We start from the raw sequence: 14,117 nt of genomic DNA on the forward strand, positions 1-14,117 counted from the left end.
TAGCACTCAAGCTGACATCTTTGCTTATGAATACTTTAAAGAGGTCTTGTGCAGCAGATCTGCCTAATGCAATATGTAATTCGATTTCTTGACTGTGGCTCCCATGAGTGTTGATAGTGAATCCAAGCAAACTGAAGTCTTTGACAACTTTAATCTTTTCTCCATTTATGTGGATGTTATTTGTCCAGTGGTGAGGATTTTTGTTTTCTTTACATTTGTATGCAACTCATAATGAAGGCTGTAGTCTTTGATCTTTATCAGTAAGTTTTTAAGTTCTCTAGGTTATCAGCAAACAAGGTTGCATCATCTGCATAACACAGGATATGATGCCATGTTTTTTTTCATATAATCCAGTCTTTCAGATTATGGTCTCAGCATACAGAATGAATACATATGATAAAAGAATACAACCTTGGTTCATGACTTTCCTGATTTTAAACCATTGGTTGTCCCCTTGTTCTGTGTGAATAACTGGCTCTTGGTCTATGTACAGTTCCTTGTGAACACAATTAAGTGTTCTGTAATAGACATTCTCTACAATGTTTTTCATAGCATGTGATGATCCAGCAGTCAAAAGCCTTTGCATAGTCAATAAAGCACTGATAAACATCATTCTGGCATTCTCTGCTTTAGCCAAGATCTGTCTGATGTCAGCAGTGATATCCCTTGCTCCATGTTGCTTGTTTGAATTTATATCCTAGGTAATAATGAGCTGTAATGGACTGGTACTGGTCATTTTAAACCTGACAATCACATGGTTTACTGTGCCCAGGACAACAAATTCAAGAAGAATGGTGTCACATTGATCACTGAAAAGAACATTTTAAGATCTATCTAGAAGTACAGTTTTGTCTGTGATAGACATAATGCTGGAGATTGCATGATAGAATTTTGCAAGACCAATTACTTCTTCACTGTAAATATCTTTTTTAAACAACATAAATAAAGGACCACAGCAGACAGAATATACAGAAATCAAATTGACTGCCTCTGTGGGACTAGTTGATGGAAAAGACCCATATCATCAGCCAAAACAAACCATATCATCAGCCAAAACAAATCATATCATCAGCCAAAACAAACCATATCATCAGCTAGACCACCAATTTCTCATATCCAAATTCAGTCTAAAGTTAAAGAAAATTAAAACAAGTTGAAGAGAGTTAAAATATGACCTGGAACTTATCCTGCCTGAATGTAGAGATCATCTCAATTAAAGATTTGATGCATTAGAGATATTATCCAAAAACCAGATGAGTTTGGGATGACATCAAGAACATCATACAGGAAGAAAGCAAAACATCATTAAGAAGACAAGAAAGAAGGAAAAGACCAAAATAGATGCTAGAAGAGACTCTGAAACTTGCTCTCCAGAACAGAGATGCTGAAGAAAATGACAGATATGGGGAAGTAAAAGAGCTGAACAGAAAATTTCAAAGGACAGCTCAAGAAGACAAAGTCAAATATTATAATGAAATGTGTGAAGACCTGGAGTTAGAAAAATAAAAGGGAAGAACATGCTCAGCATTTATGAAGCTGAAAGAACTAAAGAAAAAATCAGGCCTTAACTTGACTTGACTGAAGGATTTACCCATAGAGTAAAACATTGAATGATACAAAAAGCATCAAAAGAAGATGGAAAGAATACACAGAATCACTGTACCAAACAGAAATGGCCAATGTTCAATCATTTCAAGAGTTAGCATATGACCAAGTGCCAATGATACTGAAGGAAGAAGTCTAAAGTGCACTGAAGACATTGGCAAAGCATAAGACTTCGGAAACTGATGAAATTCAAATGGAAATCTTTCAACAAACAGATGCAGCATGGAGGCACTCACTCATCTATGCCAAGAAACTCGGAAACAACTACCTGGCTAACGGGAAGAGATACATATTTGTGCCCATTCCAAAGAGAGGTGAACCAAAGGAATGTGGGAATTATCAGACAATATTGCTTGCAAGTTAAATTTTGCTAAAGATAATTTAAAAACGGCTGCAACAGTACATTTAACAGGGAACTTCTGAGTTTAAAGCTGGATTCAGAAGAGGATGTGGAATGAGGGATATTATAACTGATGTTGATGAATTTGAGTTGAAACAGAGGATTCCAGAAAGATACTTACCCCTGCTTAATTGACTATGATAAACTGACAGAGGTGTCGAGGTCCTATGTCGGGGTCCCGCCTTGACAAGGAAGTGTGGGTGTCATGAAGAAGGGAGATCTAGCGGCGAAAGTGATAGAGAAAGAGAGAGACAAAATATATACAAAAAAGACAGACACACAGATATGATGCAAGCTGGCAGGTAGACAGATCTGCAAACATTTTGCCTAGCATTGCACAGCATTGCCTGCAGAATTTACTTTACCTCAGCCTTTTATTCTCTTTTTTAGGGAGGGATTTGTTACAAAGGAAGGACGTAATTCTCTCAGGGAGGATGTCACAAAGGGAGGATGTGATTAAGACAGGATACAGAACTGAAATGTGATTAATCATTCAAAACAGGACATAATGATTCACAGGAACAAGTTTTAAGATATTTTCATAATTTTTCTTAACAATCTAACATTTTAATTTTTACAAAAAAAAGAGGTTCAATCAAGCTGTTATATATTAACTTTTAGGCTTAAATTATCTAGAGTAGCAGCATGCAGTTTCTTAAGGATACATAACATAAAGCAAGGTTCCTGTACACTTTGCAAACTTTTGTTTGTGAGCAAGATCTCAGGCACCGGTATAGATTTTATCTATACCTAAAATGCTACATTGTTCTTAATTATCACATTCCTATATACTTTCAGGAGGAAGAAGAGCATCTGGGTTAAACTGATTATATTCAGAGGTGGTTTAATGGGGCTGCCACTGATCAACCCAGGGTCTGCGTATGCTGTCTCCAGCACAGAGGAATGGTGGATTCTCCTGTTAGCAGATTTTAAAATATTTCCTCTTTGGGGCTATTAGAAATAATTCTGTTTTAATCATTCTTATACAAATTTTTGTGTGAGTGTATGCTCTCTTTTCTCTTGAATAAAATACCTAGGAGTAGAAATACTGAGATATAGCTTAAGTGTACATCTGGCCTGATAATTTTTTTTTAAACATGGAAAAATGTTTATATGTTAAATACAAAAGGGACATAAAATTGTATGTATAGTAGAGTAATGACTATGTAAACACACCAAAAAACTATGCATCGAGTTGTCTAGAGGAACATTTAACACCAAAAAGTTAACAGTAGTAACATTTCGGTGGCAAACGAATTCTTTAAAAAAATTCCCATTATGTGGTGATGCATGGAGGAAATTGTAATCACTGCAATGATAAGAAATATGATAGGATAAGCTCAAAACTGATTTTTTCCGTGTAAACTATCACTCAATGCACAATAAAAGCTTTAAAAAAAATTCCCATTATGATTACAATAAGGTACCACCCCTCTTGCTGATAACTGAGCAGTGTGGCATTACTGTCACTTACAACTAGCTTTGGCCCAACTCTTATGAGGGCTATTCCTCACTGAGAGCTACGCTGCCCCTGGTTCCCACAGACAGTAACCAAGCAGGCCCCAGCTTCCTTTCTCCCTTCATTATGTTCTATCCCCACCACATCTCTGGTTGTTAGCAGCCCTATCTTCCCCATTCCCTTCCCAACTCAGGAACCATAGGGTCTGTCCCACAAATAGAGGCTACACAGTGGCATGTTTTTCAAAAGACGGTGTTTTAGTTTGGGGTACACAGGAACTCAAATATTAGCCTGATAAACAATTGCCAAGAAGATTTATAAAGTGGTTACAGGCAGTCCCAGAATACTAATAAATTCTGTTCTTAAGTCTGTCTTTAAATCAAAGTTTTATGTAAGTAGGAACAGTTAAGTATGGTTCATATCTAATCTCAGTTAGCCAAATGTTTGTTTTTAGTATATAGTGTACCTTTGTATGCACATAAAAAATTAAAGAATGTCTTCTAGATACATGAAAATATCTTTAACATAATATTAAAAAATAATACTTTTTATATAAGTTGCAAAGTAGTGCCTGTTTGTTATTGTTAATCATTGTATGTACCTTGAATTTTGATAGGACTTCTTGGGACATTGGTTCATAACCATTGCTATATGTAAGTTGAATTTTGTAACCCTGGAACTGCCTATATTTAATTTTGTAATCTCACTTGAAATGTGTACAAATTCATATCTTCATAAGAATTTGGTGTCTTCAGGCTTTTTAAATTTTAGTGTTTCTAACCAGTATCGGTTGCTGTTGAGTTGACTACAACTCATGGTGATCTTGCGTGTCAGATAGAACTGTGTTTCATAGGGCTTTAAGTGGCTGATCTTTCAGAAGTAGCAGGCCAGCACTTTTTTCCAACGTGCTTCTGAGTAGACTTGAATCTCCTATCTTTCACTGAGAAAATGAACTCTTTTCTACAGTGGTTGCAATATTTTACAGTCCAATCAGCATTGTATGAGGATTTCAGTATCTTCAAACCCTTGTCAGCATTTGTTGTTTTCTGAACTTTGTTATCAATTCTGGGGGAAGATGATATTTCATTGATATTTTGATTTCCATCTCTCTAACGGCCAGTTAGGTCCATTTTGGAAGAAGTGCAGCCAGAACCAATAGATCTGTTTCAGAAGAAGCGCAGCCAGAGTGTTCCTTGGAGGCCAAGATGGCCAAACTTTGCCTCTCATACTTTGGACATATTGTCAGGCGGGACCAGTCACTGGAAAAGGATATCATGTTTGGTAAGGTGGAGGGTCAGAGAAAAAGAGGAAGACCCCCAACGAGATGCATTGGCTAAGTAGCAGCATCAGTGGACTCAAGCATGGCAACAGTAGTGAGGCTGGCCCAGGATCCGGCAGTGTTTTGTTCTGCTGTGCATAAGGTCACTATGAGTCAGTACCGACTTGATGGCACCTAACAACAACAACAACGGCCAGTGATCATGAGCATTTCTTCTTTTGTGAAGTGTCTATGCATGTCCTCTGTCCATTTTTAAATTGGATTATTTGCCTTCTCTTTGTTGAGTTGAAGTGTGTTATATATTTTAGAGAGTAGTGCCTTGTTTGATATATCATTTCCCCCCAGTCTGTGGGTTCTTTTTTCATTCTTTTTGTGAAATCTTTTGATGTACATTGTATCTAATTTTTAGGAGGTCCCAGTCATTTATTTGTCTTCTACTGTTTGTATGTTATCAGTTGTGTTTGATGTTATATTTATGCCATGTTTCAGAGTCCCTAAATTTGTCCCTATTTTTTTTCACTGATGATCTTTGTAGTTCTAAATTTTGCATTTAGGTCTTTAATCCATGTTGAGTTTGCTTTTGTATCTGGTGTGAGATATGTATCTTGTTTCATTCTCCTGAAAATGGATTTCTAGTTTTGCCAGAAACATTTGTTGAAGAGATTATCTCTTCCCCATTGAATATTCTGTGGCCCTTTATTGAAGAACAAATGATCTTAGGTGGATGGATTTACTTTTGGATTCTAAATTCTGTTTCACTTGATCTACATGCCTTTTATACCAGAACCAGGTGATTTTGACTAGTGTGGCTGTGTGGCAGGTTTAGTAATGCTTTGCTTAACAAAGTTCCTTTTCATATAATTTTTGTTGTTGTTGTTGTTGTTAATTGCTGTTGAGTCAGTTCTGATCATGGGGACCCTGTAGAGGGTTTCTAAGTCTATAAGTACTTGTGGGAGGAGAAACCCTCATCTTTGTCCTGTGGAGTGGCTAGTGGACTCAGACGTCCAGCTTGTGGTTCACATTAATTTTTACTTCTCTTTAAAGAATGATGCTGGGATCTGGATTTGGATTGCATCTTATCTATAGATTGTCTTGGGTGTTGTTGTTGTTGTTAGGATCCATCAAGTCAGTACAGACTCATAGCTACTTTATTTACAGCAGAACGAAACACTGCTTGATCCTGGGCCAACCTCACTGTAGTTGCCACGCTTGAGCCCATTGATGCTGCCACTTGGTCAATCCATCTCATTGTGAATCTTCCTCTTTTTCTCTGACCCTCCACCTTACCAAACATAATATCCTGCTCCAGTGACTGGTCCTTCCTGACAATATGTCCGAAGTATGAGAGACAAAGTTTGGCTATCATTGCCACCAAGAAGCACTCTGGCTGCACTTCTTCCAAAATGGATCTGTTGTTTCTTTTGGCAGCCCATGGTACTTTCAATATTCCCCTCCAACACCATAACTCAAATACATCAATTCTTCTATGGTCTTCCTTATTTACTGTCCAGCTTTCACATGCATATGAGGTTATTGAAAATACCATAGCTTGGGTCAGACGCACCTTAGTCTTCAAGCTGACATCTTTGCTCTTCAACACTTTAAAAAGGTCTTATGCAGCAGATTTGCCCTATGCAATACTTCATTTGATTTCTTGACTGCTGCTTCCATGAGTGTTGATAGTTGATCCAAGAAAAATGAAGTCCTTCACAACTTCAACATTTTCTCTGTTGATAAGAATGTTGTTTATTTGTCCAGTGATGCTGGAATCTGGATTTGGATTGCATCTTATCTATAGATTGTCTTGGGTAGTGTTGACATTTTTACAATATAAAATCTCCGTACCCACGAGCATAGTATGGTCTTCAATTTTTATAGGTTTCTTGTAATAGTGTTTTGTAATTTTCTTTATATAGGTCTTTTGTTTCTTTGGTTAGATTTATTCCTAAGTATTTCATCCTTTAGATGGCTATGGTAAATGGTACTCTTTTCCTGATTTCCGTTTTAAAGCCTCTTAAAATGGAGTCCTGGTGTGGCACTGTGGGCTAATGCATCAGACTGCTAAGTCATTTGAACTGCAAGGTTGGTGGTTCAAGCTCACCAGTTGCTCCTTTGAAACCCTATACAAGGTCACTATGGATTGAATCAACTTGATGGCACTTAACAACAGCAATTAGTGTAAATGAATGAAACTGGATATTGATTGGATATTGATCTTCCACCCTGCCTCTTTGCTGAACCTTTTAATGCGTTTCAATAATTTTCTTCCTGATTCTTTGGGATTTTTTATGTATAGGATCATATCATCTACAAATAGAATTTTGATTCTTATTTTCCAATTTGAATGACTTTTATTTCTGTTTCTTGCCTTATTGCTCTGGCTAAAACTTCTAGCACAATATTGAATAGGAGTGGTGATAAAAGGCATACTTCTCTGGTTCCTGTTCACAAGGGAAATACATGCTATTAGTTTCTGTTCATTCAGAGTGATGTTGGTTGTTGGTTTTGTTGATATTTTATTATTAATCATCTGGACTTTTTTTTTTTTTTTTTTTTTTTTTTTTAGTTTTTTTTTATCAGGAATAGATTTTGTCAAATATTTTTCTGCATCAACTGATATGATCATGTGATTTGATTTTCCCCTTTATTTTATTTATGTGGTGGATTTTGTTAATTATTTTTCTAATATTGAACCATCCCTGCATACTTAGTATGAATTCCATTAGGTCATGATGTATTAATTTTTTGATGTGTTGTTGGATTTTATTGCCTAGAATTTTGTTGAGAATGTTTGCATATGTATTCATAAGGGTTATTGTTGTTAAGTGTCGTTGAGTCAGTTCTGACACATAGTGACCCTGTATAGGGTTTCTGAGGATCGGCTCGTGTGCTTTAACAGCTGACCTTGACGTTCAAATGATTTTGCATTCCAGTGCATTAACCCACAGTACCACACTAGGACTCCATAAGAGATATTATTCTAAACTTTTCTTTTTAATGTCTTTGCCTGGTTTTGGTTTCAGTGTAATATTTGCTTCATAAAAAAGAATTTGTTCGTTTTTTTCTTCCTTTTCTATATATTGGAATAATTTGAATAGAATTGGTGTCAGCTCTTCTCTGAATGTTTGATAGAATTCAACAATAAAGCCATCTGGACCCAGACTATTTTTAGTTGAGAATCTTTTGTTGACTTGGTACTATTCCTTCTTTTGTTATAGGTCTTAAACAGTTTGTTACTTCAGTCTGTGTTAGTTTAGGTAAGTCATGTGTTTCTAGTAGATTGTCCATTTCTTACAGATTTCCAGGTTTGTTAGAGTAGAATTGTTGGACTACAATTCTTCATAATATTGGGTTATTCTTTTTATTTCTGATGGGTCTGTGTTGATATCAGTCATATAATTTATTATTCATGTTATTTGCGTCCTCTCATTCTTCTCGTTTGTTAGATCTGCCAACGGTTTGTCAATTTTATTGATCTTTTCAAAGAACCAACTTCTTTTCTTGTTGATTCTTTTTTTTTTCATTCCTGTTTTCTATTTAATATATTTCTGCTTTATAATTTCTTTTCTTTTGGTGGCTGTAGAATTGCTTTGTTGCTCTTTTTCTAATAATTGAAAATGGTGGGTTAAAGTGTTGATTTTGATTATTATTTCTTTTTGGATGTGTATATTTATTGCTATAAACTGCTCTATGAACACTGCTTTTTCTATGTCCCAAAAGTTTTAGTATGTTGTGCTTTAATTTTCATTCAATTCTAAGAATTTTTAAATTTCATTTTTTTATTTGTTTTATTAACCAGTAGCTTTTAAGCAGGGCGTCATATAATTCCCATATATTTGAATTTCTTCCTTGATTTTCCTGTTGGTTTCTAATTTTGTAGTGTTGTGATTTAAGAAATACCTTGTGATATTTTGATGTTTTAACATTTATTGAGGTTTGCTCTGTGACCTAACTTATGGCCTATTCGGAAGAATGTTCCATGTACACTGGAAAAGAATGTGTATTGTACTGTTATGGGGTTAAGTGATCTGTATTCGTCTATGAGGTCAAGCTGTTTGATTGTGTTGTTTAGTTCTTCTGTGTCTTTGGTTAATTTCTCTCCAGTTATTCTGTCCTTCATTGAAAGTAGTATATTAAAATCTCTTAATATTATTGTAGAGTTGTCTGTTTCTTTCTTTAGTTCAATTAGAGTTATATATATGTATTTTGGTGCTCTTTCATTGGCAGCATAGATATTTATTATAGTATGTCCTTTTGTTCAATTTATGCTTTAGTCATGATATAATGTCCTTTGTCCCTTATGCTGGTTTTTGCCTTAAACTCTATTTTAATCTGCTCATTTTGATTGCTGGTAACTTGATCTATTTTTTTCCCTTTGATTTTTAGTATGCTTTTGTCTTTGGGTGTAAAGTGTGTCTCTTGCAGACAGCAAAATGAAGGATCCTGTTTTCTTATCTGCTACTTTGTCTCTTGACTAATGCATTTATTCCATTATATTCAGTGTAATTAACAGTAAGTATGAATTGATTGCTGTCATTTTGTTGTGTACTTTTTTGTGGTTGTGTTAGTTTCTTTTTTCCACATAAATTTCTGCACTGAGTTTATTTTGTTTGTAGGTTTTCTTTTCTTTTTCTTCATTTCTATTGTTTTACTATTTACTAAATCTTTCTGATTTTCTACTTTTTCATTTTGATGTGAAGGCATATTAACTTTCTTTGACATTATCCCACAATTTATTAATTTTTCCTCTATTTAAAACAGTCTATTTTATCTCAAAATCTTGATTTCATTGCCATTTATCTACACAATTGCTTCTTTTTGATCTGTAAGTTGACTTTATTATAAATTGACATATCTGGCTTCCTATATTCAGTGTTATAGGTTTGCTTTACTTTCAGTGTTATAGGTCTGCTTTTCTTTCTCTGTATGTTAATTTTAAGTTGTTGTCTGCTATTATTTGTTCTTGGTACTAAAGAACACAGTTTAGAATTTTTTGTAAAGATGGTCTGGTTACTACAAATTTATTTAATTTCCGTTTATCTGAAGTTGTGCTAATTTCACCATCATATTTGAGGGACAGCTTTAATGTGTTGGATGGCTTTTTTTTTTTTTTTTTTTTTTTAGAGTTTTGTATATATCATTGCCTTCTTGCCTGCCTAGTTTCTGCTTAGAAATCAGAACTTAAATCTAATTAGTTGTCCTTTATAAATAACTTCTCATTTTTCCCAGGCTGCTCTCAGAATTTTTCCTTGTCTTTGATATTCAAAAGTATGATTATGATATGTCTTTGAGATTTTCTTTTGGGGATCTGTCCTGTTTGGGGTTTGTTTAGTTTCTCAAATGCTTATCTTCTTGTCTTTCATGTTGTTAGGGAAGTTTTCTTTCAGCAACTCTTCAACAATTTTTGTCATGCTTTTTATTTTATCCTCCTGTTTTGGAGTTCTAGTTACCCATGAAGTTATTCCTCTTCATGATGTCCCACATCCCGCATAAATTTGAGGCTTTCTTCTGAAATTTTCATCCTTTTTTATATTGTGCTAGCTTACTAGTATTGAGAAATTTATCTTCAAGGTCGCTAATTTGGGATTCCATTGATTTAAGTCTACTCCTTTGCTATTTCAATGTGTTGTTCATTTCTGAAATCTTAGTATCAGTCTTCTGAATTCTTATTTGCAGGATTTGTATTGTTTCAAAATTTGTATTTATTTTCCTGTAATTCTTTTAGTGTTTTCCTAAATTTCCTAAAGTTCTTTCCTGTGTTCTCCTTGCTTTCTTCAATCTTTCTGTCAGTCTGTTAAAGGCACTGAAATATCATTCTTTTGAATTCTTACTCAGAAACATTTTTTGGCTCTGCATCGTGGTCATTTGTTTGAGCCACTCTTTCTTGTTTCTTCATATGAACAAGAATCATCTATTGTCACATTGATATTGTGGTGTCGTTGCTTTTGTATTTAATTTATGATTGTATGTTGGCATATTCTTAAGCTCTCACCAGCTGTCTCCTGGTAAGTGTGATTAGAGAATATAAATTTGTACACTGCTTTCCATTTCCTGTTAATGCAGCTCAGTTTAGGGTGGATTTGACTGGTATTGGCTAATGTCTATTGTTGATTAAGTGGAATAGAAACTGGTAATAGATCTTGGGTGGAGCTGAAAAGGGTAAAGTTATAGCTTAGCTATATTGGTACTATTGCTGTTCCCCATCTGGGTAGGATAACATAAGGAAACACACAATGAAAAACAAAACAGAACAAACAAAGAAGCAAACAACAAAAACAATGCAATAAAGGAGGAAAAAAGAAACAAAGTGAGGCAACAACAAGAAGAAAAAATATAACTAAAAAGAGAAAAAAGTGACAGGAAAGTAGAGATGTACATATGAAAAATATGAGTGAATATAAAAGGAAGATAAAAAATCACTGGAAAAACAGAGAGAGAAGATGATAAGAAAAAGAAACTAGAGAGTAGCAAACAAAAATCAAGAAAAAAAGATGAAGAGGGTGGAAATGAAAAACAAAAGAAAAGCATAAAAAACAAAAGTAGAGATAGAAAAGATTTTAAAAAAATCAAGGGAAGGGAAAGAAAGGAAGTGGAAGAAAAAAGAATAAACAAAAGAAAAGAAACAATGAAAGGAAAAATAACCAAGCAAAACAAACCAACCAACAAACAAAAAAACCCCCAAAAACCCCCAAAAACAACAAAACAAAAAAACCACAAAACAAATGCAGTTGTTGGAACCAGAGAAGACAAAACTTGGGGAGAGGGTGGGAGGGCTCCTGCCAACCTAGGAACTCATGAGATGGATAAGGGAGGGATATGATGGTTGGGTTCTCAGCTATAGAAGGAGTTCCTATAGGCAGGGCTAGGTGTTAATTTTGTTCAGGGCACCTGTTTCCTGTTGGCTCAAACTGTGCTGATGAGAACTCCAGGAGAACAGGGTCTGAACTGAGAGTGAATGAGGATGGGGCCTAGTCTCATCTCTGTTATACAGAGGAGTGTGGAGAACAAGAAGGAATTCTGTGCAAATCTGCACCAGCAGGCTGCCATCTGTCTATCTCTCCAAAGATGCTTGCAAAAGTTCAAGATGGCCACGCTGCATCTGGATGGCAGTTGTTCACCATTAAGTTCCCTTCTTCTTCCTCTCCTGCTCAGCTTCTCCTCCCAATAGGTATTCAATCCACTTCTTCAACCATTTCTCAAAAGCTCCCGGTTCCAGGATTGTCCTCTGTGTCTGTTTCATTTGGTTTTTCGTATCTTTGCTATTAAGGGTCTATAAAGCATGTTTGCCCAGTCTGCTATCTTGCTGGTTTCCCAGCAAAATTTATTAAAAATACTTTTCTTCCCCAAATAAATTATCTTGGTGTCTTTGTCAAAAAATTGATTGACAGAATATGTGAGAGTCTATTGTTATTCTCTATTTTCTGATCTATTGATCTTTGTTTATCCAGTAACACCCTAATTTCATTTCTGTAGCTTTAGAGTAAATCTTGAAATCAGGTAGTGTAAGTTCTTCAAGTTTATTCTATTTTAAATGTGTTTGACTATTCTAGGTCCTTTGTATTACCATAGAAATTTTAGAATCATTGTGTCATTTTCCTGAAAATAAGCTACTTGATTTTTAATTAAGATTGTAAGAATCTATAGATCAATGCCTGACACAGCCCTCCTCCATACTCCTTAGTCAAGGCTGTCTAGCATTGTTGTCCAGGTGGACTGCTAACATAGGACAGGCAGCTCAAACCCACCAGCCACTCAGAGGGAGAAAGATGAGGTTGTCTGCTTCTGTAGAAATTTACAGCTTTGGAAACTCTATACAGGGTTGCTATGAGTTGAAATTGACTTGATGACTGTAATTCCTAGGATTCTCTGTAAACTTGACTATGCCAGTATTTCCAGTAGTTTAGCAGTTAAAATGTGCATATTTAGTAGGTGATGAAACTTAATACGAGTATAGTTAACTCTATGATGAAAAGCTATAAGCAACCAACCAATTGAAGAGATGCTTCCTTGGGTGTTTGGCCTGCTCCCAATAGAATGGACATGTGGGAAAGACTCTCTCTCTCTCTTCAGCTGGAAGGACCTTGAACTCTACAATTATAGACAATTTCCTTGATAATAAACTTCTCTTTATATGTATACACACACACATACACACACACATATGAGTCAAAATTTATCTACATTCTAGTTATGTTTACACATCTGTCCACATCCATGGCTGATGACAATATTGAGCATGCAGGTGAAATGATTCTATTGGATAGACAAATGACAGTGGATTATGTGCCCGATCATTTGAAAATCAGTCATGGCTCTGCCTATGAAATAATACACAATAGACCTGGGTTTTGAAGAGTTTGTGGAGATGGGTACCGAAAACATCATGGAAGAGCACAAAGAGAAGTGATTGGATATCTGCAAACAAATTTGGACCAATACTCAAAGGAAGGTAAAACTTTCTTTTAAAAAAAGTAGCTGAGGGTAGAGCTCAGCAGAAGTGGGTGGTGAGGTGGGCGAGTGTTGATCTGACAAGATCTAGTTTGCTGTAGAATGGACAGTGAGGTGCAGAGAGATGGAAGGATCTTGGATTTGATTGATGATGCTTGGCGAGAAGACAAGCTGCCCTATGAGGATGTTGAAATACCTCTGAATGAGCTTCTTGAACCTGAACAAGACAATGGAAACACCACAGAGTTTGTTAAAGAACAAGAAATGAAGTGGACGGACTTAACCTTATAGTACCTTCATGAGAACGTTCCCTCCATCAGAAATTGACACCTAGCACCTTTCCAATAGATTTTTTTATCATACAAAAATAATGTTTTTAAAGTTTTCTAACACAAACTGTTTAGTGATAAATCAGTACTCAAAAATGTATACTTGCTTAATTTTTGACAGCAACAAGTAAAATGTGAAACTATTCACCAGAAGGAGAAACAGATTTAGATATCTCAAGAATGTGGAGTATTTGGCTCTTTGAGAAGATAATTCCATATTCTCCAGCTTTTGTTTGAACATGATTGCTAATCATTTGCCCTTCACTCTGACTCGGTCTCCCTGTCAGAGTTTAACATTTTCTAATTTCTTATGTATATGTTATGATACAAGGTGATTGAAGATTAGAGTGAGAAAGGCAGACATAAAAAATATTAACTTCTCATGTACCCCCATTTTGAGAAGCAAAAAGTGGGTGGGATAGTTGTGTACCCAGCTTATGGATTTTATAGATATATAGATAACTCATTCACTGATTACTGTGATCCCTAAGATTTCCCATGTTCTTTCAGATTTATTAGTAAACTTATTAAATAAAAACTTACCTGATCCTCTGGCGGAGGTGGGGGGGGGGGAGTAGTTACTGGTGACAAGATATG

The 14,117-nt window shown here is 35.4% G+C and overlaps 1 pseudogene; it reads left to right on the plus strand.

Annotated features, from left to right (window-relative positions):
* The first annotated feature begins 13,293 nt into the window (after positions 1–13,293).
* Positions 13,294–13,518, plus strand: LOC102831942 (annotated as a pseudogene).
* The last annotated feature ends 599 nt before the right edge of the window (positions 13,519–14,117 follow it).

This window comes from Chrysochloris asiatica, unplaced genomic scaffold, assembly GCF_000296735.1.
Source record: "Chrysochloris asiatica unplaced genomic scaffold, ChrAsi1.0 scaffold00232, whole genome shotgun sequence".
Lineage (NCBI taxonomy): Eukaryota > Metazoa > Chordata > Mammalia > Afrosoricida > Chrysochloridae > Chrysochloris > Chrysochloris asiatica.